Genomic DNA, 27214 nt, shown 5'->3' on the forward strand with positions numbered 1-27214 from the left:
AAGGGGGATAGATATATAAGATTCTGATTGGTTTTCTCAGCATCTCTCCCAACTTTTGCTTTGCTTTTCTTTTCCCCTAAGATGCCTTTCCGGGGTTGCAGAAGCTGGAAAGTGAGAAACGACATTGAACGCGAACACTACATCTCCCTCGTTAAACCGTGGCCAGAGATTCAGAAGTGATTTCGGTTTTGCTAATCAGATGCACACATGTGAGGTTTCTGTTTGGGACCTGGTTAGGTTGGAGAGATCCCGCAGGCTGTGAAGCATCCACCGACCAACTGTCAGTCTATAGGTGTGCACATGAGATAGAGCCAAGAATTCTGCATTTTTAATGCAGTGCCCCATCCTTTGAGAGATATAGTACTAAAGTATCTGGAGACTTTGTTGCATCGTGACAGCTGTCTAAAACTTAAACCTTCTCCTAACTGCTTGCTGGAGGAAAAACTTGGAACATTTTGTGATTGATAAGCCTAGGATCAGTCTTGTGCAATTCAAGCCTACGGGAAGCAGTACACTGGGGATTGCTGGCTGGATGTGGGGCGTAGGCTCTAGCCTTTCTGAGTCTGATTCCTGGTTTGTAAAGTGAAGGGCATCAGAATTAAAAAAAAAAAAAAAATCATGCTATGGTTTTAGGATAAAGGAGTGCAAATAAAGACTTTTTAGGCAGTCCACCAGATGGCGATACAGCTATTTTTATCAAGTGGAGCCCTTAGCTCACAGAAGTTTCCAGCCAATCCTAGTTCCTAGCAGCTCAGCATTTTATTTTTACGGTTCTGGTTTCAGTGACTCTGAAGGTAACTTAGGGATCATCCAGTCCAACCTCCCCTATAATGAAGGAATCCCCTCTTTAATAGTAGGGTTGCCACGTGTTGCCTCTTCAGTATCCTAGTGTTGACCTCCTGGGACAGGTTCACCCAGGGTCCTGCTCCACACTTACTGAGAATCCCTGGAAAAAGGTCTTGAGTATGTGTTTTGTAAAAACAAGCTCCTGGGTGATCAGTGAGCAGGTTAAAAGTGGAGAACCACATGTCAGTGGAAAGGAGTCCACTTCTTTTTAAAAAAAAATTTTTTTTTCAATGTTTATTTATTTTTGGGACAGAGAGAGACAGAGCATGAACGGGGAAGGGGCAGAGAGAGAGGGAGGCACAGAATCGGAAACAGGCTCCAGGCTCTGAGCCATCAGCCCAGAGCCTGACGCGGGGCTCGAACTCACGGACCGCGAGATCGTGACCTGGCTGAAGTCGGACGCTTAACCGACTGCGCCACCCAGGCGCCCCGAAAAGGAGTCCACTTCTTGCTGAAACCACTCCTTGTCAGCTGTTGAGTTAAAATTCTTCCTTCAGTAAGAGGGAAGTCAGGCCTTGGGATGACAGCTCTGCCCTCTTGGGGCCACCCTGAAGAGATCAACTTCCTTTTCCTCAGGACAACTTCTGAGCATTGCAAAGATGGCTGTCATGACTTACCTCAGCCCACCATCTTTCCTGGGTGGGGAAATTCACACTTTGCATTACATGGTGGCCACTGTCCTCCCTCCCTCCTTTTCCAGGAGCAAGGGCCTGAAGAATCTTGGCTTCGCTATGCATTCGTTTTCCGACTGTGGCCAAGTTAACAAACTCTTTGAGTCTCAATTTCCTCATCTGTGAAATACAGGATTGTTGAGTATTAAATGAGGTCACAATTGCAAGGCGACCTGGTCAAATACACGAATGCTCAATACATGTGATCTATTACTAGTGAGTCCCAGTTTCTTCATCTGAAAAATGGTGATGACAGCTACTTCTGAGTGTGGGAAGGATTCCATGAGATTAAAAAGTAATGAATTTGGCCAGTGCCTGATTCATGGGAGTCTCTCAATAATGGTAACTATAAGATGGCCAATAATGCAAAAATACCAAAGGCCTAATGGGGCTGGATTCTTAAATTGCCAGCTACCATAGTGAGATGAGCAGAAGACTTCCCCGCTGGCATCCTGTAGGATTGGCACTAAATTCATGGAGGGCCTCAAACAAGTATAAAAGTCCTACCTCTTCTATATTAACCTCCTTCAAAAATGATTTCATAAGTAATTCACCATTTTTTTAAATGTTTATTTATATTTGAGGGAGAGAGAGAGGACAGAGCAGGAGTGGGGAGGGGCAGAAAGAGAGGGAAACATGGAATCCAAAGCAGGCTCCAGGCTCTGAGCTGTCAGCACAGAGCCCAATGTGGGGCTCAAACTCAGAGTGTGAGATCATGACCTGAGCTGAAGTTGGATACTTAACTGAGCCACCCCGGCGCCCCTAATTCACATTTAATGAAACACAAAATTTTTTACTTTTAGGTTTTAATTCTTCACAGAAATCGCTTTCTATACTTTTAAGTAAAAAAAAAAAAAAAAAAATTGGGGCGCCTGGGTGGCTCAGTCGGTTAAGCGTCTGACTTCAGCTCAGGTCACAGTCTCGAGGTCCATGAGTTTGAGCCCTGCGTCGGGCTCTGGGCTGATGGCTCAGAGCCTGGAGCCTGTTTCGGATTCTGTGTCTCCCTCTCTCTCTGCCCCTCCCCCGTTCATGCTGTCTCTGTTTCAAAAATAAATAAACGTTAAAAAAAATTTTTTTTTAAATTAAAAATCTTTCAATAAGATAAAACTTTCATCAGGTTTTTACATGATTCTTGCTAAAGAGAGAATGGAAAGAGGGTTATGAAATGAAATGATGATGATAAAATTTTGAAACCCTTAATTTCCAAAGTTGAAGTAACTTTTAAACTGTCCAAATCACACAAAGAATTTAATTGAGGTGTATGAGAGGCTCATCAGTTCCCATAGAGATTTACATGCTAGAAAACAGTTTCTGGGGGTGCCCTGAGTGGCTCAGCCGGTTGAGCATCTGACTCTTGATTTGGGCTCGGGTCATGATGTCACAGTTTGTGGCATCAAGCCCTGTGTTGGGCTCTGTGCTGAAGCCCAACGGAGCCTGCTTTAGGATTCTCTCTCTCTCCCCCTCTCTCTGCCCCTCCCCTGCTCACACTTGCACTCTCTCTCTCTCAAAATAAACAAACTTTAAAGAAAAAGAAAAAAGTTTCTGTGTTAGCAGGTTTCTAATAACATTACTTGTCAAAATCCAGAAAGTTAGCATATATATTTAAATTTGGACAGCTACCATTATACAGTGAATTGTTTGTATGTACAAACTTCCAGTCAAGCAGACTGAATTCCATCTGGCTCCACCAGCATGTTCTGTTTGTTGAAAAGAGCTGTCTCAGTGTCTTGCCGCCCTCGTTTGTAAAAGGGGAGATCATACTTATCTCTGTGGTGCCGCTGGGATTAAGCCAGGCTCCACGTCTAAAATATTTACAGAGAGCCTGGCTCGCAGGAAGTACTCGATGTTGGTTTGTTACCTAAAAATGGAGGAGGGTCATTAGCTTTGTTAAAGAATACAGATATGGGTGGGGCAAGTCTGCTGCATTGGTCTTGCTAGAATGGTTTCACCCAAACACCTGAGAAATGTTCCCAGGGCCCCTGCGGGAGAGCAGAAAGAGTGAAAGGGTGTCTGACAGTTCAGTTCTGGCAGTGTTCACCCAGAGATAGCGTCAGATCCCACAAGTAAAAGGCTCAGTTACCTGTGCTTCTGACCTACGGCGACAAATTGGGAGGTTCCGGCAACCCCTCTCCAACTTAGGATGCCATTGTCAAGTCCAGGTTGTTACGGGTACTTCTAACTGGCCATAAATCAGAGGTTCCCATGACCTCCTCCTTGGGTTCCATTAATTTGCTAGAGCAGCTCATGGAACTCAGAAAAACCTGTTTACTCACTAGATTACTGATTAATTACAATGGATATCAAAGGATACGAATCAATAGCCAGACAGAGAGAAACATAGAGTAAGGCCCTGAACAAAGGAGCTCCTATCCTTGTAGAGTTTGGGGCCTGGCATCGTGGCACATGGAAACCCTATGGACCCCTTCTTTTTAGGTTTTTATGCAGGCTTCATTACATAGGCATAATTGAATAAATCATTGATCATTGGTGATTGGTTCAACCTCCAACCCTTCTTCCCTCCCTGGCAATCAGGAGGCTGGGGTGGGATTGATGGTTGGTTTCCCTGGCAACCAGCCCCATCCTTACGTGTCCTCCAAGTCACCTCACTGACACAAATCCAGCTGTGGTGGAAAAGAGCTTGTTATGAATAATAAGACACCCATTTCACCTCTACGGCTCTGAAGCAATTTCAGGAACTGAAGCCAAGAGACCAAATATGATGACAAAAGATGCTCCCAGTGCTCTTATCACTCAGGAAATTCCAAGGAACCGTGAGCCAGGAACTGTGGACAATGAACACATATATATGAGGAAGAGATTTTGGTCATCTGAATGACCAATTATATTTTTATAAATTTCAATATCACAACAGCTAAACAGTCTAAGGAGGAATTAGAAAATAACACAAAAATCTAATTCAAATAACTATTATCCTCATATTCTTTTTATACATTTTTTTTAAAAATTATTTTACTGTAATGATCAAGCCTTTCTTCTCAGATTTGTGTCTTTAGTGATGTTAACAACAACAACAATACCTGGGTGCCTGGGTGACTCAGTTGGTAAGGTGCCTGACTTCAGCTCAGGTCATGATCTTTCAGTCTGTGAGTTCGAGCCCCACGTTGGGCTCTGTGCTGACAGCTCAGAGCCTGGAGCCTATTTCGGATTCTGTGCCTCCCTCTCTCTCTGCCCCTCCCCTGCTCACACTCTGTCTGTCTCTCTCTCTCAAAAATAAACATTAATTTTTTTAATCCAAATTATAATATGACTGTACAATAAAAGTTTAGTAATGGTTGGAACTCAGTGTTAATGACATGAAGACACATGACAAATGCAGAGAGAATAAAACATAGTTTTTACCAAAAAATAGTTTTCATAATTTTTCATTTCAACAAAAGATTTCATAACGAAGGATATATTCCTTATGAACTTTTTTTAAATGTTTGTTTATTTTTGAGAGAGACAGACAGACAGAGGGTGAGCAGGGGAGGGGCAGAGAGAGAGAAGGAGACACAGAATCTGAAGCAGGCTCCAGGCTCTGAGCTGTCAGCATAGCTGAGATCATGACCTGAGCTGAAGTCGGATGTTTAACTGACTGAGCCACCCAGGTGTCCCAATTCCTGATGAACGTCTGAATTGTTATTAGTGCCTCTACTGGGGTTTTATATACTTCTATTTGCCTTTCCTCAAGATTTGAACCTCAGAAGATATATTGTTGCTATTGTTAAAAAAGTCCAATATGAATGCTCTTGTCTCATTGTACCTGGCAAATGTTTGCATCATGTATAACAAAGAATTGACATTTACTTTTAAAATGAAGATATTTTGTGTTCTAGAAATTGAACAGCAATTGGCCAAAGAATCATTTATGGACTTGAAACGCCCAGAGTCTAAGAGACCCCCAAAAACAAACCACCAGAGTCCAGAGTCAAAGCTAAGCAGCAAGGGTCATTTATTGCAGGTTCGAACCTGGACCTCTGAGCCCCCGTTGCCGGTGACGCCAAGAGGCCCTGAGAGAGGTTTTTACACCCCTTTTATAGACAGGTACAAACAAGTCATGGGGAAATCAGGAATTTTCCACAGTTACAGAGCTGCGATTGGTTGGTGTTTAAAGTTGGACACTTGGGGCGCCTGGGTGGCGCAGTCGGTTAAAGCGTCCGACTTCAGCCAGGTCACGATCTCGCGGTCCGTGAGTTTGAGCCCCGCGTCAGGCTCTGGGCTGATGGCTCAGAGCCTGGAGCCTGTTTCCGATTCTGTGTCTCCCTCTCTCTCTGCCCCTCCCCCATTCATGCTCTGTCTCTCTCTGTCCCCCCAAAAAATAAATAAACGTTAAAGTTGGACACTTAACAGTATTCGATTGGTTCCTGCCTTTAGGTCAGACCACAACCGGGGGTACGGGTATCACAATGATTGATCAGGAATACACGGATGTGCCAAGCAACAATGATTGATTGATCAGGAGTACATGGATGTGCCAAGTAACAATGGTTGATCAAGAATATACGCATGTGCCAGGCAATAATGATTGATCAGGAATACATGGGCGCGCCAAGCAATTGTACAGAAGCGGAACAAGCTGGTTAAGCTTGGTTAGGTTTCAGTTTCCCGTAACTTAAGCTTTTAAGTTTCAATTTTCTCAGGCCTCTCAGACTGACTCTCTGGACATGAGGGCAGTAGATCACTCTTTTTTTTTTTTTCATACTTAGTACTAAATTATTTTAAATGTATGGGAAGCTAAGCTAAATGAACCATAACTTTTCATTTTGTTGCAAGGAGCCTGACACTTACTGTTATGCCCAGAATTCATGATCCCCAAAGACCACTAGGGAGCTGAGTCCGATGCAAAAGCAAAGAGCCTTTATTCGAGCTAGCTCGAGCTCAATCCCCTACCTGCACCGATGCAGCAGTGGGATACCAGGGAAAGAGCGAGTTTCAAAAGGACAAAGGTTTTATTGGGGCCTAGGGGCAGTTGGTGAGGTAATGGCTATGACCTCAGCCGATTGGCTGGGGAAGGGTCCTGGGGAAGGGTCCGAGTCCTGTTAGGCAGGTAAGGGGGGGGTTACTCAAGGGGAGGAGGTGTGGTCAAGGTGAAGGACACAGAACAAGATGGATTCGGCCGGCGTAGGCCCGCCCTTTCATTACAAGGGACTAATATTCACACTGTAATGAGTTGAACAGTGGTCCCCAAAAGATATGCCCACTTCCTAATTCCCATAACCTGTGAATGTGCCCTTATTTGAGGAAAAGGTGTTTATCGATATCATTAAGTTAGGGATTTTGAGATGAAAAGATCATCTTGGATTATCTGGACGGGCTCTAAATCCAGTGACAAGTGTCCTTATAAAACACACACATAGGAGAGACATACAGCGAGAAAAGGAAGAGGCAAAGTACCATGGAGACAGAAATTGAAGTGGCCTTCAGCTAAGGAATTCTCAGAGCCACCAGAAGATGGAAAGAGCCATGCAGTGCACTGTCCCCCAGAGGCTTTGGAGGGAACAGGGCTCTGCCAACACCTGGATTTCAGACTTCTGATCTCCCAAACTGTGAGGAAATCATTCTTGTTTTAAGCCATTGAATTTGTGGTTATTTGCTATGGCAGCCTAGGAAACGAATACACTTGGTAAGCTGATGTGGGATGACAGTTTTCCCACAACTGCGTGAATGGACTAAGAATTTAGAGTTAACACTATCAAATGAGGGGAGATAGCATCATCCACATTAGAAAGGGAAAGAAAAAGGGAAAGGGGGGTGGGGGAGAGAAGATGAAGGTTGGTAGCCAGAATGTGAGCTGTGGGGGAGGGAACACTGAGGCTTTGCCAGGTGGCCAAGAGGAGTATGAACTAAAGAGAAAGAAAAACAATCACATCCTTTTTTTTTTTTTTTCAGTTTTAAGGAGTTACTTTGTCTTCTCATGTTCTACTGATATACCTTTGTGTTTGTGTAATTAAATAAATATTTTATCTCGGAAACAGCTTTTCAGAGAAAGTTCTCGGATGAGATACAATCTTTTGATAATATTCCCATTGGAAATAGTTAAGTTAGAAAGATGTGAAGAGGAACAGAATATGTGACCCCAAAATATATCACTTTGGCATAAGGATTATTTTGACCTGAAGGCAATCAAAACCCAGCAGATTGAAGAAAAACTTTTTACCTCTCCCTTAACTACCTAAAGGAATTTAGCTAGGGGGCCTGGTCTAGAAACAGAGCTATTACCACAGATTATGTTTATCTGAATGACCTTCCCCTGTGGCAGGGCAAACATCTAATTACCAAACATCTATTCTTCTACAGTCCTGTGAATTACCCTCCTCCCCTTTGAAGCCCCAGTCCTTGGCTCAGGATGGCATAGAAGCCTCAACTGCCCGACTTGCCCTTGGATCTGTATTTTTATGGGGCTCCTGTACATATGAAATTAAAGTTTTGTTTGTTAATCTGTTTTATGCCAGTTTAATTCTCAGACCAGCCAAAAAAACCTAGAAGTGTACAGGGAAAATGTTCCTCCCATGCAGATGGAAAAGTCTAAATGAAAACTAGTATCTTAAGTATGGAGACATGCAGAAGTCAGCCAGCATATTGGGAAGATAATGAGATGATGGCAAAGAACAAGGAGTCGCCTAGGAAAAAAGCCTTAGACAAGTTCTAGGAGTCGGGGTGGTGGAATTGTATAAAACTCCCGGACACGGAGTCCATTTTGAGATAAAGTTCCATTTTCCTTTCTAAAACAAACGCTAATGAACTCCTTGAACCGGGCAAAAAGACCCTTGAATGGTCTAGAAGGGTCACTTGTTTCACAAGCAATTGTTTGTAAAGTCAGTGGGGCATCCTGATGATCCGACTGCTGACTGTGGGCTTTCTGAAGACAGAACAGTTAAGAAATGCCTACCAGGCACGGTTTTGTTTGTTAACACCAATAGAATAATCTATCAATGTGTAGCCAAAAGCAACTTAGCTTGTTAGTACCAGCCGACATTTTTTTCTCTTCTTTTACGCAAGTCATGTAATTGCCCCCCTTCCTCTTTTTCAGAAAAACTCTTTGCTTTCACCCCAAAAGTGGGGTACTGTGGCTGCTGGAACCTCTGCTCCCGGAATTGCAAGCCTGAGACCTCAAATAAAGGCCTTTGTTCTTTTTGAGTTTTGAAAATTCTGAAAATGGAAGACGTTCACTTACAGTTCCGCAGCACAGATACCAAACTCGTAGAGGAAATAGGCGATCCATTGTGAAAAAAGGCAGGTTTTTTGGCAAAGGCTATGAATTCCTGTAAATCCAAAGAGATCTCTACACTTTGTGGGAAAGGGTAGGAGGTGGCTCTGCCCTTTGCGATGGTCTGGTTTTATTCTGTTGCAGGATGAATGTGACAAAAACGGATGTTAGTAATCAGAGAGAGCTGAAGTATCCAAAGTTACATGTAAAATAGAAGCTTAGGACACCTAAGAAAAGAGACAAGAATTAAGTTAAGTGTTCTTACCACAATCATAATAATAATATTCAAAAAATAAAACTTGAAATGCTGTACTTATTTCGAAAGGGTTTTAATTTCTGATAGTAATTTGCAGAGTACTTGCAAAAATTTTTAATAAAAACTTAACTATAATTCAAATAATAGTTATAATGCATTAGATAGAACATAACTGATATACTAAAGAGAGAAAGATGAGAATTAACAAAGTGGCAAACATTGTACAGTCTCCCTGGTCCTCATGCAATTGTTAGAATTTTAAACTTATTTGATTTGAATATTCTATTAAAAAATTCTTCAAGAAGGGGTGCCCGGGTGGCTCAGTCAGTTAAGCATCAGACTTCGGCTCAGGTCATGATCTCACAGCTTGCGGGACCCACCCCTGCATTAGGCTCTGCCCTGGTGGGGAGCCTGCTTGGGATTCTCTCTCCCTCTCTCTCTCTCTCTCTCTGCCCCTCCCCCATGTGCGAGCATGTTCTCTCTCTCTCTCTGTCTCTCAAAATAAAATAAATTAAAAAACAAAACAAAACAAAAAAACAAAACAAAATTTCTTTAAGGATATCTATTATTCTTCATAATTAGTTGGAAGGCTGTTTAAGGTACTGGTCCTCACTGAAATAACTCAAATATAGTTGTTAAAAGTCTCTGCATACAAAGTTTCAGTAAACTTAAAAATAAGTTTTGTAAAATGGTTATTTTACACCTAAGATCTGAGGATGAAATTAAGTCCTTATTTAAAGGAAAGAGAAATATGTTCCAGAAATATTTTGAAACTTCCATTTCAAAATTAATTCAAAAAATAGTATTTCAGGTTGGGAGAAGAATAAAATGATAGGTAGAGGTAACATTACTGAAATCTGTTGTGGTCTTTGAGCATTCTTTTTACAAGAACTTCAACAAAGAAAACTGGAGAGGTTGGGAATTCCTGCCAGGAAAAACAACCATAGGAAAAAATAGAATCTCTAATTTAAAATTCTTCTGGTCCCAATTAATCACATATTATAATTGTAGATATCAGTTCTAAGAGTTGGTTGTATTTTCTGCCACGCTTTTTTTTCAAGAAAAGAAGTGGAATATAGATTTAACGATTTTGTGTTAAATTCTATCAAATCACTCCACTCTCTAATTAATAGCTTTGGGGAAGAAGTGATGATTTTTCCAGGACTCTCTTAAGAAAAACAGTGGAGGTGAGTCCTTAGCTTGGTCAGGATGGGGGCGGGAAGGTGGGGCTGGGAGTGAGGCTCAGCCCCGCCCCTTTGGTCTCATCTAATCAGCTCGGAAAGTATTGTGTGGCCCCACCCCTGTTTGAGAAACATTTGGCAGATTTAAGAGAATTATACAGTAAGCTTACTAAAGTAACATTACTTTTAATGAAATCATTTACATGGATTCTGATATGAAGTATGGCGAGGGGCATAGATTTCTGTCCAGTAAGGGATCTCCTGAACCATAGCCATTATAATGAGTGAGATAATTAGCTCTGTCTTCAATTTAGGCTAATTCTGAAAAGGCTCAGAATGTACGGAACAGTTCCATCCATGTTGCTGCAAAACTCCGTATTTCATAGTGTTATGCTAAGTGAAATAAGTCATACAGAGAAAGACAGATACCATATGTTTTCATACTTATGTGGATCCTGAGAAACTTAACAGAAAACCATGGGGGAGGAGAAGGAAAAAAAAAAGTTAGAGAGGGAGGGAGCCAAACCATAAGAGACTTAAAAACTGAGAACAAACTGAGGGTTGATGGGGGGTGGGAGGGAGGGGACAGTGGGTTATGGGCATTGAGGAGGGCACTTGTTGGGATGAGCACTGGGTGTTGTATGGAAACCAATTTGATAAATTTCATATTTAAAAAAAGTAAAAAAAAAAGAAAAAAAAAAAAGAATGTACAAAACAGCCAATTTAATGACCAGAGGTCTCCAGCTACCCAGCTACAGGTAACAGAATTTAAAATTCTCTCCCTAATAAAAGAAAAATAAATATTAAATTCTATATTTGAATGAATGAATGAATGAATGAATGAATGAAATACTCCCTTGTCTTTTATTCAGAGTTTAGAAGTTTAAGAGGTTTCACATAAATATTTTACTTAAAAATTTTTTTCCTGTTCAGTAAAATCTGCTGTTGTTAGAAAATTATTTTGATCAATTTTTCCCTCATCAAAATATTTTCTAAACATTTACTGCAAGTTTCTTCTTAAATATTTCTGGTGACTCAATGTTTAGGCACCAAAGCAGTTTTCTACCTGACATTGGGGAGTAAAAATTAGGTTGAAAAAGTTGAAGTTTAAAAAATAGGGGCGCCTGGGTGGCTCATTCAGTCATGCATCCGACTTCTGCTCAGGTCATGATCTTGAGGTTCGAGGGTTCAAGCCCCATGTTGGGCTCTCTGCTGTCAAGCACACAGCCTGCTTCAGAGCCTCCACCCCCGTCACTATCTGCCCCTCCACCCCTCTCTCGAAAATAAAAATACATTAAAAAATAAAATATTAAAATAAGAAGAAAAAAATGAAAACACCTCAAAATATATTTTAAAACTTCTACTTCAAACTTACTCAAGAACACAACTTCTTGGTCATCAAATCATGGAAGAAAGTCTCATTTTTTAAAATATGTGAAGGTATTTGAAAAGTCTCTTCACTGCTTCTCAGGGTCCTCAGTACCCGCAAAACCCAATAATTTTGTTTATGTATTTTTACAAAAATAGTCTCTATTAGAGCCATGTGAAAAACATTTTTTTTTCTTCTGATAGAAAACCAGAAAGGTCAGTAATTTCTGTCCTGAGAAATGACTGGGGCAATGTTCCTCCTCACAGGAATCCTCAGAAACCCAACTGAAAACATTCCAGAAATGTGTCAGTCCCAGGAGGGTGGGCCACTGAGGCTGGAAGCACAAGGTGTGGAGCCAAGGCTTTGTGCAAAGGCCTTGAAAGGCACCTAAGAAAATCACAGGAATGCAGCCTTTAACACGACTTCCTTGTAAAGACAAATTTCACCGTCTATGTCAGAAAACAGCGTTTCTTGGGATATTTCCTCTCATGTGTTGAATGAAGAAGTTTCTCTGCCTTCGCTGTCCTGGGTAAGCCACCCGGTGTCTCCTGACAAAAGTAACTGCGTACTTAATCTGTCAAGATAAGGTTGAGGAAAGTGATAAAAACAATTTTTGTAATGTTCCTTACCAAAATTCTTTCAAGAAAAAAATGGTTGTGATCAAGATGTTTTTGTGGAATGTCACCAGTCCACTGGGACCGGCAAGAGCAGGAGGGCTATAGGATACCAGAGTACTGCCTTATTTTCTGATTTTCGTCCCCCGACCCTGCAGGTGCTCCCCATGTTCTACTCTGTCCATTGCAGTGAAAAAAAAAAGTGGGAGATCCTTTAGCGCCTCTGTTAGTAACAATTCCAATTTATTGATGGAGACCGTGACTTTGATATAATTCTTCTCTTTGATTTACCTCCAAAATCGTTGCATGTCTTAGGCGTCTGCAGGGACACGTATACATTTCTTGGGCAAATGGGTCACATTAGTATAAAATAAACATAGGAGACCTTTAAATATATTACCTCAGACCAGATCATTTTTAGTTTAATTTTCTAATTATCCTGAAATGTTTCTCCTTTCACTCCTTTAAGCCTTACTTGGGGGCGGTGGGGGGGGGGGGCACCTGGGTGGCTCAGTTGGTTAAGCCTCTGACTTCAGCTCAGGGTATTATCTTGCAGTCTACGGGTTCAAGCTCCACGTTAGGCTCTGTGCTGACAGCTCGGAGCCTGGAGCCCGCTTTGGATTCTGTGTCTCCCTCTCTCTCTGCCCCTCCCCTTCTCTCTTTCTCTCTTTCAAAAATAAAATTAAACAAATTTTTAACTTACTTGGTTCTTAGAGTTCTTCTTTTGTCTCCCTGTTTCTTTCTTTTTTTTTTTTTTTAATTGATGATAACAATGTCTCTCCTCTTCAAGAGAAGATGTTTATTTTAAACTTTTGGAAAGTTTTAATGTAATTCTTGTAAAACGTTTTAATTTATCAAAGGCCGTAAGATGTTTATTTTAAACTTTTGGAAAGTTTTAATGTAATTCTTGTAAAACGTTTTAATTTATCAAAGGCCGTTGCCACTAAATGATGAGCAGAACTGGCTTAGTTTGAAAGTGTCAGGCATACTTTTGAGGGTTGACTGCCCAGGAGTTCCCACACTTCACTCAAGCATTAAAAGGAAATCATTGTTCTGGATCCTGCTAATGATTAGAGCCTGTTAACCAAGCCACCCCTATGTTTCATGGCACAAGTGACTCCATACCCCCGGCCTCACAAAGAGCAGTTTCTAATTCTTTAGTCATCATGAGCAAAGCTGGCTGGCCAGAGACACACTAAACTATTTTTCTAAAATAACCTCTCATGTTCTTCACTGAGGGGAGAGAAATTTTGCCTGGTGATGGGAAGAGATTTAAAGCACTCCTGCGTTATGATTCATCATAACAGTAAACCCGGTCATTCGAAACCTAGAAGGTATACATTTCTAAAACGATCCCTGTTATGATCTTCTAAGAAAATTTTGAGCTTTTAAAATGTATTGTGTCTGTTTCGTTTGATATCATCCCTTTACTATGTGACCGGTCTGACATACCTTTTCCTTCCTTCAGAGTGGATTTAGTGTTTTCCTCCTTCATTTGTTAACTTTCCATTTGCTTATTTATTTAGAGACAATGTCAAACATGCAGAAAGTTGCAATAGTAAAAAAGCATATTTTTTCCTGAAATTTTTTGAGTTAAATTGCCGATATGACTCCCTCACTACCTGAGTACTTAGTGTGTACTTTCTACAAACCAGAACATTCTCCTCCGTAACCATGACGTCACTATCCAGGTAAGTAAATTGACACTGCTGCGTGACTGTCATCTAACTCTCCAACTCTTCCAAGTGTCACCCATTTTCCCAATATTGTCCTTCACAGCAAAACAACCTGGCTTAGTGTCCCATGCTTCATTTCATTGTCTTATCTCTTTAGTTTTCTTCACTGTGGAGCACTTCTTGAGTCTTGACTTTCATGACCTTAGCGTTTTGAAGATTGTAGGCCAGTTATTTGGTAGACTAGCCCTCATTGTGAGTTGTTAGTCTGATGTTTTCTTATGCTTAGGTTTAGGTTTGCACCTTTGACACGAATATCACAGAAGTGATGCTGTATTCTCATGGCATTCTATCAGATGGTTCACAATTTCAATGTGTCCCATTAGTTGGCAGTGTTAGTTTTGGTCACTTATTCCTGTCTGTCAGGCTTCTCCACTGTAAAGTTACACTTTGTAATTTTGTATTCCCACTGTAATTAATAAGTATTTTTGTAAGGAAGTATTTTGAGACTATGTAAATATCCTGTTTCTCATCAAGCTTTTAATATCTCCATTCATTTATTTATTTCAGTCTGGACTCATGGATTCCTACTTTTATTCAGTGGTCACAACCTGTTACTATCACCTTTTGTTTTGATGCTCAAATGGTTCCAGATTTGGCCAGTCAAAAGAGTCCTTTTGACATGTCTCCATACTTCATTGTGCATTTCTTTACTTCCTGGCACTAGATGTCCCAGGCTCATCTTATACTTTCCTTGCCTTAGACTTGGTGTCAGCCATTTCTCCAAGGAACCTTGGTTCCTTTTAGGGGAGTGTGATCTTTTCTTTAGAAAAGATCTTGGAGCTACATGTGCTGAATGTTATCGGAGTTTTGCTGCTTCCTGTCTTCAGTGGACAGAGCTAGTGAATATATTACAATTGTATTATAATATATGTATTACATATACACATGTATTTACATCTATATTTCTGTATCTATTTATGTTGAAAACTATGGGTTCATGCTAATATCCCCAATTCCAGTCTAATACCATAGGGTTCCTTCAAGTTTTCTCCTTTTCCATATTTGAAACTGTCTTCTCAGGAATGAGAAACTTTAATGTATTTATTTGATCAACTCTTCTGGATGTCACTTATCTCTTGTTACCATTGAATCCCACACTCCCTATGCGATGCCCTCCTCGCTGGCTTGGGCTCCAACACTCCTAACTATTCCATTCCATTTTGCTTAGCTTGGTTGGGCCTTCACACCCTGCTCTGGGCCACCACAGGAGTCCGCTTAACCCCACTGTGGTCATCTATCTTGCTTTAGCTTCACCTAATGGTTTTTGTATTGATCTGATCAAGGAAACAAGAAAAGAAGAGTACCACTTTATTTTCAAGCATTTGCTAAATACTATTTACCAAGCCCTATATTATTTCATTTTAGTGACATTATGACCCTGAGAAGTAGATATAATTACTTTCTACACATTGGCACTGTGAAGATGAAAGAAATTATGTCATTTGCCAGCATCCATAGCCAATAAGTGGCAGATATGAGGCTGGTCCTATCTCTCTGACTATAACCAATATTCAAATTGGAAGTTGTGGTATATGTTATATATTTCATATCTTTTCAAATGTGTAGAAAAAATGGTTCATTTTTAAGGTCAATAATCATTATAGAATTTCTAGTATATAAATCTTTTGGGGATATGAATTCTCAAATGTCTCAATTATAAGCTGAGAAGAGCTCTCTCCATGTAGTATTAATTTGCTAATTAGGCACTTTGAAAAGATTGTACATAAAGAAAATGTTCCCTCATTAATGATGGCATTAAGGATTTCAAAAGGTATTTTATAATTTATACTATTTCATTTCACAATCTTACTTCTCTGCTCTGCTTTGTGGCATATTTTAGTGGTTAAGCTTTTATGTACTGAATCATTCAAAATGCCTCTCCATAATTTAGGGAAAAAAAAGATATGAGAGAATGTTTCTCAGGCTGTTTGTCTCCTGTTAAATAATGGTGAACAATTGTAGGAACTTTTCTGAAATAAAAACATGGATTATTTGGAAGAGGCTGGATTTTCAAGCTCCGTTAAAAATCCATTATGATTTCATGGTCAATTTTACAGAAATTTGGCAAGTTTCCTGCCTAATCTAAATATTCTAAATTTCAAGGGAAAAACCTACTCTTTCCCTCTACCCCTGGGTTTTCACACATTTTCTCAAAGACGCATGGAGGCCTTTGACATTCCTGTGCTACTGTCTAGCTTATGTAATGCCTACTGTATGCTGGGCACTGTGTTAGGTAATCTACTCACATTATATCATTTAATCCTCTGCATCTGTTAGATGAATATCTTCTACAGATGAGAAAGTTGAAGTGTAATAATAAGCATGTATCAAGAGGCACCTGGCTGGCTCAGTCAGTAGAGCATAAGACTCTTGATCTCAGGATCCCGAGTTGAAGCCCCATGTTGGTTAAAAAAAAAAAAAAAGAGGATAGCAGCACTCTCAACAATAGCCAAATTATGGAAAGAGCCTAAATGTCCATCAACTGATGAATGGATAAAGAAATTGTGGTTTATATACACTATGGAATACTACGTGGCAATGAGAAAAAATGAAATATGGCCTTTTGTAGCAACGTGGATGGAACTGGAGAGTGTGATGCTAAGTGAAATAAGCCATACAGAGAAAGACAGATACCATATGTTTTCACTCTTATGTGGATCCTGAGAAATTTAACAGAAACCCATGGGGGAGGGGAAGGGGAAAAAAAAAAAAAGAGGTTAGAGAGGGAGAGAGCCAAAGCATAAGAGACTCTTAAAAACTGAGAACAGGGGCACCTGGGTGGCTCAGTCGGTTAAGCGTCCGACTTCAGCCAGGTCACGATCTCGCGGTCCGTGGGTTCGAGCCCCGCGTCGGGCTCTGGGCTGATGGCTCAGAGCCTGGAGCCTGCTTCCGATTCTGTCTCCCTTTCTCTCTGCCCCTCCCCCGTTCATGCTCTGTCTCTCTCTGTCTCAAAAATAAATAAACGTTAAAAAAAAATTTTTTTTTAAATAAAAAAAAACAAAACTGAGAACAAACTGAGGGTTGATGGGGGGTGGGAGGGAGGGGACGGTGGGTGATGGGTATTGAGAAGGGCACCTTTTGGGATGAGCACTGGGTGTTGTATGGAAACCAATTTGACAATAAATTTCATATATTGAAAAAATAAATTTAAAAAAAGGATGTATCGAGCATTTCTTATACGTGAAGTGTCATACTATTGCTTTGTGCAAACTATCTCATTGAATTCTCACAACTATTTGTATATGTTGAATCTCTATAATTATTCCAACCCATGCTTCTGGACATCACCAATCCCTCCTTACCGTGGCATCCCACACTGTCTATGCAAATGCCCCCCTCACTGGCTTGGGGTACAGTATATCTAGACAAGCCACGAGATAAGGCTGACCAGAGTGGAAAGGAGGAGGAGTCTGATTAATTTCTCAGAATGGGAATGGTGAGAGTGATTCCTAAGTACTGACAAAACCTCATCAATACCCTGTTTCTCTGTCATTACCTTCATCCTGGCACAGGGCCTGACCCATGTCATTTGTGTTTCTCTAGTTGTGATCAACAGATCAGTTTCTGGGCAGTGGCAGACCAGTGCCGGGAGACATTCTCTTCTGAAGAATTTTCCATAGGAAGGTGACTACCTATTTAACTCACTCCTCTCCCTCCTGCTCTGGCTGCAAAGGGCAGGACAGAATTGGAAACTTCCCTGATGCTCCCTCCACTCTTCTCCCCAGTTCCTCTCAGAGAGGGTGGGATGGGTAAGCCCCTCTGTTTCTAGCAACCAAATGCTGGATTCGACAGAGATGGAGACCTGGTGATTGGGAGCTTTTCTTTTATGTGTCATTGAGAGCAGTTTCACTGAATGAAAATTGTTTAGGCAACATCCCTACCAGGCCTGTAATGTTTATAAGTAAGTAAATGTCTCTGGCATTTTGTTTGAATGGGCTGGTTTTCTTCATCGTGCTCATAGAAAACCCAGAATAAACATGTTGCTCCCTACCTTGTTATCTCAAAGTGTCCTTAAACTTCAATGCATCAGGGGCGCCTGGGTGGCGCAGTTGGTTAAGCGTCCGACTTCAGCCAGGTCATGATCTCGTGGTCCGTGAGTTCGAGCCCCGCGTCGGGCTCTGGGCTGATGGCTCAGAGCCTGGAGCCTGTTTCCGATTCTGTGTCTCCCTCTCTCTCTGCCCCTCCCCCGTTCATGCTCTGTCTCTCTCTGTCCCAAAAATAAATAAACGTTGGAAAAAATAAATAAATAAATAAATAAAAACAAAAAACTTCCGTGCATCAAATTGAACCCCCAAACTGAAGATGCAAACCATCCCATTCCCCTTGCTCCTTTCCCAGGGCCTTCCCCTTGCAGCTTGGTACCCTCCCAGGAGGCCTGGAGCAGGGCAATATCATGAGAGCATTTGTGAGTACCTGAGCCCAGCACTGGAACTGCCCTGAAGTGTCTGGGCCTCAGTTTGGAATAGAAGCTGCTGGAGGTTGTCTGTTCTATGCACCTAAGTCCAAGCCACTCCTCATTCTTCCTGGGATGTGGAGGTGGGATGACTCACTTCTCTTTTTGAATTTCTTGCTGGGTGTGTTCAGGCACTTCGGTCCAGACAGGTTGCCAGGAGTGGCTGGTTGTTGAGTTATCTGAGTCTGTGAGCCAAGTTCAGCAACCTGAATGCCTCATTTTTCAGAGCCTAGGAACATCTCTCAGCAGAGGATCAATGTTATCCTTGTTTGGGGACAGAATAAACTCAGTGATTTCTGTATGATGACCTGGGAAAAGCGGTCTTCTTCACAAATTCCCCGAATGTACGGAGATACTGTTACTGAAATTTCTGAATATATTATAAATTTGTCAGTTTCTTTTTGCAGATCCATCAGGGTTTTTTTTGTTTTTTGTTTTTTGTTTTTTTGGTTTTCTTGCTTCCAGTATTTTTAAGCTCTGTTATTTGGTGCACAAATAATTAGGATTGCTTTATCTTCTTGATACCTTCTTGACCCTTTATCATTATTAAGTGGCCCTCTTTCCCTGATAATATTCTACACTCTGGTGTCTAATTTGGTTGATATTAACATAACCACTTCCACTTTCTTTTGGTTAGTATTAGCATGGTATATTATTTGCCATCTTTTTACTTTTCAGCAATGTTTATTTATATTTATTGGGTGTCTTATAGACAGCATATAGTTGTGTCTTGTTTGTTTTGTTTTTTATCCAATCTGGCAATCTCTGACATTTAATTGGGTCTTTTGGGCCATTTATGTTTGTTGCTGTTACTGATGTTTGTGTTTAACACCTTTCTTCCTCTTTTCTATTTGCTTATCTGTTGTTTGCATTCTTTTTCCTCTGATTATACTTTATGTTTAATTAACTATGCTTGTAATTTTGTTTTAGATCCTGATGGATTCTTAGCCAAACATTTACAATACACATCTTTAACATACTACAGTTATTATTATATTACAGTCATGGCAGTTTAAGAACTATATAAAAATACACTTCCATGTATAAAAATATCCCATCCATGCCTTGGTGCTGGTCTTGTCACCCGTTTTACTTTGACATAGGTTATAAAACCCACAAATATGTCCTTATTTTCACTCTAAGTTGTCAATTATCTCCTGCAGATATTTAAATATTAAGGGATAAAAGTCTTACATTTGTCTCTGTATTTACCATTTTCCAGATGTCCATCTGCTATAGTTTCCTCATGGTTATGGGACCTCTTTTAACATTTGCAGTGCAGCTCCATTGGTAATGAACTCCTTCCCCTTTTGTGGGCGAAAGTAATAAGAGAGTAAGGTGAATATGTATTTCACTTTTGCTTTTGAAATTTATTTCTGATGGGTAAATTGTAGATTGGCACTTAAAAAAATTTGTTTTAATGCTTTAAAGAAGTTACTTTCTTCTGTTGTGTTTTTTCCCTCTGACACGTCTGTTGTAATTCTCGTGACAGAATGAGAATAATGTATCCTTTTTCTTTCTGCTTATGATATTTTCCCTTTATCACTGGATTTAAGCAATTTGATAATGGTGGGACTTTGTATAGTTTTCTTCACGATTCTTATGCCTTGGGTTCACTGAGCTGCTTTAGATCTGTGAGTGTTATACCATTCACCAAATTGTGAAATTATCAGCTAGAATTTTTTTCACAAAAAAATTTTGCACTATCTCAAAACCATGCACAGCAATTAATCTACAATAAAGTCAAAGATGGATAGGTAATGCTCGTGAGTACAATGCATTTAATTTGTGTACTTAAGACATATCACTCAGACTGATGCAACAATGGGTGATTTATTACTATGAACTGTAAATTGTGATTACGAACATCAGGGCTCAGGGGTGAAACAGTGGCAATGGCTAAAGAAGGAAGGTAATCTATACTGTATTCATTTTACATTAAAAATAATGGTTTTTTTCATACCTATTTTTGAGGGTTGCTATATCAGTTTAGAGTTTTCCTCCAACTTTCTGAAACCATTACAGAAAACAGAGTTTTTGTGTCATGAAAGGGGTGTCTGGGAAACATAACTTTCATTACTTAAACCAGCTTAGTTCAAGACAAACTCAGATGGTTTATGACCCTAGTGCCAACATGGTAGAGACTCATGGTACTGAAATGTCTGTAATTTTCCTTTAGTTAAAAAAAAAAACACAAAAAAACACACATTACACAGATTGATGAAGGATAAGATAACGGAGTTACTGATTTTCAAACCAGGTCAACTGTGATGAAAACTGTTTTAGTAAAGACCAGGGAACTTTAGAAGATATACAGAAGGAAGATATAGGAAAAATTTTGGCACACAAGTATGAATAATCACTATATATGTGCCACTATAATTAGCAAAGAAAATGAAACATATTCTGTGAATTCCAGGAAGGGGTCCCAGTAAGTTCCATGGGGAAATTTATTTTGACCACATCTTCAGTTATGAGACTGTGAATACAGGTCAAAATGGTGACACTGTTCATGAGGAATAGATGATTTTGTCATAAACTGTATGTGATGAGTATCTAACTGAGTATGAAGTTGGCTTTTTCATATTGACCCAGGCTGTGATACCAGAGCTGGCTATAGATGAGAGCAGGTGAGAGGTGGAAAGACAAGGAAGGCTCTAGGGAGGGACAATTGTTTACTTGTTTAAAAACTGTTCAGTATGATTTACATGAGATAGACTATGAAAAATAATCTAAAATATGGAGAAGTGTAGAGAAAAAAATGGAAGGCAAGACACTTTCTAAGTATTGATTCTGAAATCACTGATAGCAAAAAAGTTTGGAAAATTTTGCAGATGTGTTGGACAAAAGGAGAGAATTAGAGAGGGTGGGGAAAATGATGCTCTAACCCAACTGGAGCTCTCTGAACACAGCTTTGGGGTCAGGCAAACCTACTCCATGGAAGATGTTCATGTCCTCCAAAATTGAAAAAAAAGGAACATGAGAAACTTCCCAGAAATTGAACTTTAGAAAGATGCAACAGAAACTATGCCTTGAGTAAAAGGATCAATCCTAGAACAAATATTACATCATTCAAAGAGTTTTGAGCCTTGGGTGCCTGGGTGGCTCAGTTAAGTGTCTGACTCTTGGTTTCAGCTCAGGTCATGAACTCACTCTTTGTGGGATTGAGCGCTGCATCAGGCTCATGCTGACAGCACGGAGCCTGCTTGGGATTCTCTCTCTCCCTCTCTTTCTCTGCTCCCCCCAACTCATGTTCTCTCTCTCTCTCTCTCTCTCTCTCTCTCAAAATAAATAAATAAACTTACAAAAAAAGTTTTGAGCCTTTCACTTTGTGATAGAACTTTTTCTCCCTGTAAAAATAGATGTGATCAAGAAACTGGGGCGCCTGGGTGGCTCAGTTGGTTGAGCGTCTGACTCCGGCTCAGATCATGATCTCGCGGTCTGTGAGTTCAAGCCCCGCATTGGGCTCTGGGCTGACAGCTCAGAGCCTGGAGCCTGCTTCATATTCTGGGTCTCCCTCTCTCTCTGCCCTCTCCCGCTCATGCTGTCTCTCTGTCTCTCAAAAATAAATAAACACTAAAAAAATTTTTTTTAAAAAAGAGAAAAAAGAAACTGTATCACCATTTACCCCTTCAGTATAATATGTAATAAGTTTTGCTTAATATGAGTTATTTAGCTACATTTGATAAATTAAGTATAGGCATACTGCATTTTATTGTGCCTCACAGATACTGAGTTTCTTACAAATTGAAAGTTCGTGGCAACCCTGTTTACCAGCACCATTTATCACAGCATCTGCTCACTTCATATCTCTGTGTCACGTCTTGGTAATTCCTGCAATATTTTTAAACTTTTCATTATTTTTACACTTGTTATAGTAATCTGTGATCAGTGATCTTTGATGCTACTATTGCCCTGTTTGGGGGAGCCACAAACCATGCCCATGTAAGAGCATAAAGTTAATCAATAAATGCTATGTATGTTCTGATTGCTCCAGCCACTGGCTGTTCCCCTGTCTCTCTCCTTCTCCTGGGGCCTCCCTATTCCCTGAGACACAACAATATTGAAATTAAGCCAATTAATAAGCCTACAATGGCTTCTAAGCATTCAAGTGAAAGGAAGAGCCCCATCCCACATCTCTCCCTTTAAATCAAAAGCTAGCAATGGTTAAGCTTGGGAAGACATGTTGAAAGCTGAGATAGGCCAAAAGGTAAGCCTCTTGCATCAAACAGTCAAGTTGTGAATGCAAAGGGAAGGTTCTTAAAGGAAACTAAAATTGCTCCTCCCGTGAACACATGAATGATAAGAAAGTGAAAGAGCTTTATTGCTGAGATGGAGAAAGTTTGAGTGGTCTGAACAAAAGGTCAAACCAGCCATTCCCTTAAGCCAAAGCCTAATCCAGAGTCACCGAGGCCCTAACTCTCTTCAATTCCATGAAGGCTGAAAGAGGTGAGGATGCTGCAGAAGAAAAGTTTGAAGCTAGCAGAGGTTAACTCATGAGGTTTTGGGAAAGAAGACGTTTCCGTAACATCAAAGTGCAAGGTGAAGCAGCAAGTGCTGATGTAGAAGCTACAGCAAGCCATCCAGAAAGTCTAGCTAAGGTAGTTAGTGAAGGTGGCTACACTAAACAACAGATTTTCAATGTGGATGAAACCACCTTTTCTTGGAAAAAGATGCTAAGACTTTCATAGCTAGAGAGAAGTCAATGCCTGGCCTCAAAGCTTCAAAGAACAGACTGACTTTCTTGTTAGAGGTAATGCAACTAGTGACTTTAAGTTGAAGCCAATGCTCATTTACCATTTTGAAAATCCTAAGGCCCTTAAGAATTATGCCAATATACTCCTGCCTCTGCTCTATAAATAGAACAACAAATCCTGAATGAAAGTATGTCTGTTTACAACATGCTTTACTGAATATTTTAAGCCCACTGTTGAGGCCTCCTGTTCAGAAAGAAGACTCCTTTCAAAATGTTACTGTTCAGTGATGATACACCCATCACCCGAGAACTCGGATGGAGTACAACAAATTTAATGTTTTCATCAATGGGTGTCATCCATTCTGTATCTTGTGGATTAAGAAGTCATTTCAACTTGGGGCACCTGGGTGGCTCAGTCAGTTAAGTGTCTGACTTCAGCTTAGGTCATGATCTCATGGCTTGTGTGCTGGAGCCCCGCCTCAGGCTCTGTGCTGACAGCTCAGAGCCTGGAGCCTGCTTCAGATTCTGTGTCCCTCTCTGGCTCTGCCCCTCCCCCACTCATGCGCTTGCGTGTTCTCTCTCTCTCTCTCAAGAATAAATAAAACATTTGAAAAATTTAAAAAAAGAAGTCATTTCAACTTTCAAGTCTTATTATTTAAGAAATACATTCCATAAGGCTATAGCTGCAATAGAGAGTGATTCCTCTAATGGGTCTGGGCAAAGTCAATGGAAAACCTTCTGGAAAAGATTCACCATTCTACAAAAATGAACTACTGGGACCTCATCAAAATAAAAAGCTTCCACACAGCAAAGGAAACAATCAGCAAAATTAAAAGGCAACCGACAGAATGGGAGAAGACATTTGCAAATGACATATCAGATAAAGGGTTAGCATCCAAAATCTATAAAGAACTTCTCAAACTCAACACCCAAAAAACAAATAATCCAGTGAAGAAATGGGCAAAAGACATGAATAGACACTTCTCCAAGGAAGACATCCAGGTGGTCAACCGACATGAAAAAACGCTCAACATCACTCATCATCAGGAAAATACAAATCAAAACCACAATGAGATACCACCTCACACCTGTCAGAATGGCTAACATGAACAACTGAGGCAACAACAGATGTTGGCAAGGATGTGGAGAAAGAGGATCTGTTTTGCATTGTTGGTGGGAATGCAAGCTGGTACAGCCACTCTGGAAAATAGTATGGAGGTTCCTCAAAAAACTAAAAAGAGAACTACCCTACGACCCAGCAATTGCACTACTAGGCATTTATTCACGGGATACAGGTGTGCTGTTTCGAAGGGACATGCGCACCCCTCTGTTTATAGCAACACTATCAATAATAGTCAAAGTATGGAAAGGGCCCAAATGTCCATCGATGGATGAATGGATAAAGAAGATGTGGTATACACACACACACACACACACACACACACACACACATACACACACACACACACACACAATGCAGTATTACTCGGCAATCAAAAAGAATGAAATCTTGCCATTTGCAACTACATGGCTGGACCTGGAGGGTATGATGCTAAGTGAAATTAGTCAGTCAGAGAGAGACCAAAATCATATGACTTCACTCATATGAGGACTTTAAGAGACAAAACAGATGAACATAAGGGAAGGGAAACAAAAATAATATAAAAACAGGGAGGGGGACAAAACAGAAGAGACTCATAAATATGGAGAAGAAACAGAGGATTACTGGAGGGATTGTGGGAGAGAGGATGGGCTAAGTGGGTAAGGGGTATTAAGGAATCTACTCCTGAAATCATTGTTTCACTATATGCTAACTAATTTGGATGTAAATTTTAAAAAATAGGGGCGCCTGGGTGGCGCAGTCGGTTAAGTGTCCGACTTCAGCCAGGTCACAATCTCGCGGTCCGTGAGTTCGAGCCCCGCGTCAGGCTCTGGGCTGATGGCTCAGAGCCTGGAGCCTGTTTCCGATTCTGTGTCTTCCTCTCTCTCTGCCCCTCCCCCATTCATGCTCTGTCTCTCTCTGTCCCAAAAATAAATAAACGTTGAAAAAAAAATTTTTTTTTAAATAAAAAATAAAATTAAAAAAAAAAGATTCACCATTCTAGATCCCATTAAGAACGTTGTGATTCATGGGAAGAGGTCAAAATATCAATGTGAAAAGGAGTTTAGAAGTTGATTCTAGCCCTCGTGGATGACTTTGAGGGGTTCAAGCCTTCAGTGGAGGAAGTCACTGCAGGTGTGGTGGAGATAGCAAGAGAACTAGAATTAGAACTGGAGCCTGAAGATGTGACTGAATTGCTACAGTTGAATGGATGAGAAGAAGAAGCAGCTTAAGGATGAGCAAAGAAAGCGGTTTCTTGGAATGTAATGTACTCCTGGTGAAATGCTGTGAAGATTGTTGAAATGACAACAAAAGATTTAGAATATTACATAAACTTAAGTTGATAAGGCAGCAGCAGGGTTTGAAACAGTTGATTCCAATTTTTAAAAAAAACTTGTGGGTAAAATGATATTAAGCAACATTGCATACTACAAAGAAACTGTTCATGAAAGAATCAATCAATGTGACAAACTTCATTTTTGTCTTATTTTAAGAAATTGCCACCACCACTCCAACCTTCAGTAACCACCACCCTGATCAGTCAGCAGCTATCAACAGTGAGGCAAGACCCTACACCATCAAGATTATAACTCACTGAATGCTCAGATGATGGTTAGCATTTTTTAGCAATAAAGTATTTTATTTTATTTTATTTTTTTTAATATATATTTTTTTAACGTTTATTTATTTTTGAAACAGAGAGAGACAGAGCATGAATGGAGGAGGGTCAGAGAGAGAGGGAGACACAGAATCTGAAACAGGCTCCAGGCTCTGAGCTGTCAGCACAGAGCCCGATGTGGGGCTCGAACTCACGGACTGCGAGATCATGACCTGAGCTGAAGTCGGACGCTTAACTGACTGAGCCACCCAGGTGCCCCAGCAATAAAGTATTTTAAAATTAAGGTATATACATTTTTTAGACATAATGTTATGATTTAGTTACACTACAGTATAAACTAAGTTTTACATGCATTGGAAAACCAAAAAACTCATTTGACTTGCTTTATTGCAATATTTTCTTTATTGTTGTGGTTTGGAACTGAACCTGCAATACCTCTAAGGTATGCTTGTAACTCCACTTTTTATTTTCTTTTTTTTTTTTTCAACGTTTATTTATTTTTGGGACAGAGAGAGACAGAGCATGAACGGGGGAGGGACAGAGAGAGAGGGAGACACAGAATCGGAAACAGGCTCCAGGCTCTGAGCCCAGAGCCCGACGCGGGGCTCGAACTCACGGACCGCGAGATCGTGACCTGGCTGAAGTCGGACGCTTAACCGACTGCGCCACCCAGGCGCCCCTATTTTCTATAGGATTTAAGAGACAAATGGATAAAACATAATAAATCTATGTTAATAGGTTCACAATATATAAAGTTTAATTTATAGCATCGATAACAAAGGAGAGGTAGAGCTGTAAGGAAATAGAGTTTTCATATATGACTGAAAGTAAATTGGTATCAATTCAAAATAGATTGTTATAACTTTAGGATGTTATATGTAATCCCCAGGGTAACCACAAAAAAGTACCTATAAAATATACACCAAAGGAAATGAGAAGGGAATAAAAACATGTAAATACAAAAAAATTAAACATAAAGAAAAATAGTAATGAAACAAGGAACAAAAAACTGTAAGACATAGAAAAAACAAATGACAAGATGGCAGAAGTATGTGCTATTTTACCAGCAATTACTTTAAATGTAAATGGATTAAACTCCCCAATCAAAAGGTAGAGATTGACAAAATGGATTAAAAAATGATACAAGTATATGCAGTCCACAAGACACAAGAATGTGTAAGTGAAAGGATGGGAAAAAGATATCCATGCAAATAGTAACTAAAAGAGAGTGGGGTGGCTATACTAATATCAGATAAAATAGACTTTAAGTCAAAAACTGTCATTAGAGACAAAGAAAGGGGCACCTGGGTGGCTCAGTCAGTTGAGCCTCCGACTGGCTCATGCCATTATCTCACAGTTCATGAGTTCTGTGCTGTCAGCACAGAGCCCGCTTCAGATCCTCTGTCCCCCTCTCTCTCTGCCCCTCCTCTGCTTGCTCCCATATGCTCTCTCTCAAAAATAAGTA

General features: G+C 40.3%; 1 long non-coding RNA gene across 3 annotated transcripts in view; it reads right to left on the reverse strand.

Annotated features, from left to right (window-relative positions):
- Positions 1–1533: 1533 nt before the first annotated feature.
- The window catches only part of LOC121045177 (uncharacterized), a 35532-nt gene continuing 9851 nt past the window's right edge, over positions 1534–27214 (reverse strand). The window contains exons 3-6 of one of the 3 annotated variants that reach the window (XR_005797620.1): positions 19546–19640; positions 8692–8859; positions 4186–4300; positions 1534–1637 (exon numbers count right to left, since the gene is read on the reverse strand). This is a non-coding gene — a long non-coding RNA (uncharacterized LOC121045177). Of the gene's footprint in view, positions 1638–3219; positions 3376–4185; positions 4301–8691; positions 8952–19545; positions 19641–27214 lie in introns of those variants that run through there. The other 2 variants (XR_005797619.1, XR_005797621.1) reach the window with 2 other exon arrangements.

The sequence above is a fragment of the Herpailurus yagouaroundi genome, unplaced genomic scaffold (genome assembly GCF_014898765.1).
Source record: "Herpailurus yagouaroundi ecotype Mexico unplaced genomic scaffold, PumYag 29, whole genome shotgun sequence".
Taxonomy (NCBI): Eukaryota; Metazoa; Chordata; class Mammalia; order Carnivora; family Felidae; genus Herpailurus; species Herpailurus yagouaroundi.